Genomic DNA, 3,474 nt, shown 5'->3' with positions numbered 1-3,474 from the left:
TCTCAGCTACCCCAAGGCATCCCCTACAACTGTTGAGGCTTTTAAGCAGGAGAAGTAATTCCTTCAGTGTGTGAAGGTACCTGGGTGCTTGGTACTCAGATTCTGGACTAAATAATAACCAACTTTTTTTAACCTTTAAGTGTCAGGAAGTTCCTCTTTCAGGAAATAAATATTACTGTCTCTATTTCCTTTTTTTTTTTTTTGGCATGGCAAAACAATATGGTGAAACCTCTAAACAGACAAACAAACCGTCAAGCAGACAGTGAGTAAAGAAGCTAAGGGTCCCGCAGTCTTGGCTGGCTCCGGAAGCACTACTCCCAGGAGGATTGGCTCTAATCTCTGCTAAATTCTTAAAAAAAAAAACTTTTAATTGAAATATAGTGGATGTGCACTATGATGTTAGTTCTGCACTATATTCAGATGGGCACCCTAGCTGCACCGTGCTGATTGCCTGTCTCTGTGAACTGAGGAAGAAACTAAGGAACTGCTGAGGTTCCTCCCTTCTGTTCATTTAGTGAGTCCATCTATAAATGGTTGTTGAGTCTCCACTGCTGTCAGAGCCTTTGCCAGGAGCCCAGGATATGGGATGGTCAGCAGTACAGATGCGGCCCTTGCCCCACGAGCCTTACACTTGTAGTGGGGGAGACAGCCATCGTATGGTAAGATGCCAGTTGTAAGGAGAGCTCTGATGTCAAGTACGGCAGAGAAAGGGGCAGATCACGGGGCTGCTCGTTTAGAAGGATGGTCAGGAAAGACAAGATCTTTAAGAAATAAGCAAAATGAGGTGAGGAAGTGAACCGTGCAGGGTGAGTGTGTTCAGGCAGATGGCACCTAAGTGCAAAGGCCCTGAGGTGAGCACACACTTGATACGTGGAAACAAGAACAAAGAGACCGATATGCAACAAGGGACATGGCAGAGAGGAGGCAGGAGAAGTGGTCTTTGAGTCCATGGAAAGGAGTTTAGTTCTTCTCTGGTGACGTGCTGGGCCCTGGGAGAATTGCCAGGGCTTTGAGTCCATGGAAAGGAGCCATGCCAGCTCTTTGAGTCCATGGAAAGGAATTTAGTTCTTCTCTGGTGATGTGTTGGGCCCTGGGAGAATTTGAAACAGGTGTGTGATGTGATCTGATGGGCACTTCACAAGAACCAACTGGCTGCTGAATTGATTTTGCTATTTTTTTGTTTATTTGTTTGTTTAATTAACATATTAGTCAAGTTACAATGTGTTAATTTCTAGTGTATAGCATAGTGATTCTGTTGCATATCTATCTATCTATCTATCTCTCTCTATATATATTCCTTTTCCATTATAGGCTCTTACAAGGTATTGAATATAGTTCCTTGTGCTATACAGTAGGACATTGTGCTTTATCTATTTTATATATAGTAGTTAGTATCTGCAAATCCTGAACTCCCAATTTATCCCTCCCTATCCCCTTCCCCTTTGGTAACCATAAGTTTGTTTTCTATGTCTGTGAGTCTGTTTTTTATAAATAAGTTCATTTGTGTCATTTTTTAAGATTCCACATATATGTGATATCATGTGATGTTTTTCTTTCTCTTTCTGGCTTACTTCACTTAGTGTGACATTCTCCAGGTCCATCCATGTTGCTGCTAGTGGCATTATTTTAATCTTTTTTATGGTTGAATAGTATTCCATTGTCTATAATTATATCGTACGTAATTCTCTTTTCAATCCTCACCTTCAATCAGAAGTCACTGGATGCTGCTATCATCACTGCCTTCTTGAGTATTTCCCTGGCTCATGTAAAACTGCTCTCAGGGATGTTCCCCTGTGTCTGTGGGTTTCTTCTCAGTTTCCTTTGTGGTTTCCCCTTCTACTGTCCTCTGTCGTCTTTTTAGATCAAAAGAAGTTTCCTTGTAATTAACCAGGAAACCCTCACTCGGAAGTTTTATCTACTGCATTTCTCTGGTATAGTTTAATCCCTATGGAAAATTTCATAAGTGATCCTTCAATTCTTAATTATCTATTCTAAACCTTTTGGGGTTATTAAGAGATTTCCTTCATAATATATTGCCTAATTTGTGTCCTCTGCTAATAGAAACTATGTTAATTAGAACTGGGGAAAATTGCAAATTATTCCTCACATTTTTCTGGTTTCACTAGGAGAGGAGGGGTAATTTGCTGGAGGCAGAGGAAGAAGGGCCATGTATGAAAATGAAGTAGGAAAGAAGCAGATTACACCAACATTCAATTATTGACGGATTGCTTATGTCTAGTAGTGCTGCTTTAGTCAACTGTCCTGTTGGCATAAAATCTTATTCCGTATTTTTAAGGATAGTTTGCTTAATGTTTTAGTATTTTGATAATTACAGAAATTTAACCCAAGCATTCAAACCAATACAGTTTTCCCAGATAATATGAACTTATCAATAAGCAAACATTTCTTGATCCTGTAGCGTATCTGTGACATTCTGCCGGTCTTGTGGGTAGGCGTCATTTGTTCCAAGTAATCGATGGAAAAGCAGATCTGAAGAGCTTCGAGTCAGTGGGCAGAGGCAGGGTTCCAGTGCACGTATGACTCTTGTGGCAGAGACAGGTGCTGCCCTCCATTTGCCCTGGGGTCTCACCAGCTACGTGGAAGCCCACGTTTCCCAGCATTTCTGGCCAGGAGCTGCTGTCCCTGTAACTGAGTTCTGACCAAAGAAATGTATAGGAAGTGGTGTGAGCCACTTTCAGGGATGGTCCTTGGAAACATCCCATGCAAATTCTAGCCCCCTTTTTACCTTTTTCAGTGACACTGGAAGCTGCAAGTCTGAGATGGAGCAGCCTGGATCCCTGAGTCACTCCGTGGAGTAGAGATGACCAGGAGAGCTTTCTAGGCTTCACTGAATGTTGCATAAGAGAGGTGTAAATTTTCATTGTGTTCTTTGGCTAAGATTTCTATTGTAGCATCTAACATTGCTTCCTTTAATTGAGAAACTGACACTCGAATTGGGGTGATGTTATAATCAATATTGACTTAGCGGTCAACCACAGCCATGGGGGAAATGGATATGGTTTTTCTCTTTGATGAGGAGACATTTGAGCAGAGACTTGAATGATGTGAGGATGTGAGTCATGTTCATGTCAGAGGGAAGATTGTTGCCCAAAGAGGGGATAGGAAATGGGAGAGAGAGTTCTCCAGGTGACAGAGGAATATCAAGGCCATTATGACTGGGGCTGAGCAAGCAGTGACGGGAGAATGGCAAGAGACAAAGGCAGGTGGGACTTGATCATATGGGACTTTTCAGGCATGCTAATAACTTTAGATGCACAGAGGGCTATGTCTCAAACAACGTGAGACTGAATCAAAGTGACTGCTCTGGACAAGTGTGCTCCATGACTCAAAAACTGGCTCTAGTGGAGACACAGACCCTAATGACAAAGAAGCAGATGGAGAGCTTGAGTGAAGTTACTTAATGAAAATGGTCTGTTGTTTGATATGAGATTTAAATGCATGTATGCAACTAAA

At 41.8% G+C, this 3,474-nt stretch overlaps 1 long non-coding RNA gene across 1 annotated transcript; it reads right to left on the bottom strand.

Annotated features, from left to right (window-relative positions):
* Positions 1 to 2,225: 2,225 nt before the first annotated feature.
* On the bottom strand, positions 2,226 to 2,849 carry LOC140699863 (uncharacterized). The gene is made up of 2 exons (XR_012078120.1): positions 2,747 to 2,849; positions 2,226 to 2,656 (listed from the first exon to the last, which is right to left on the bottom strand). It is a non-coding gene; the product is annotated as an uncharacterized lncRNA (long non-coding RNA).
* Between the last annotated feature and the right edge of the window lie 625 nt (positions 2,850 to 3,474).

Source organism: Vicugna pacos, chromosome 11, assembly GCF_048564905.1.
Source record: "Vicugna pacos chromosome 11, VicPac4, whole genome shotgun sequence".
NCBI classification, from domain to species: Eukaryota; Metazoa; Chordata; class Mammalia; order Artiodactyla; family Camelidae; genus Vicugna; species Vicugna pacos.
Note: the sequence above shows the minus strand (reverse complement) of the source record. Positions and strands in the feature narration are given on the sequence as shown.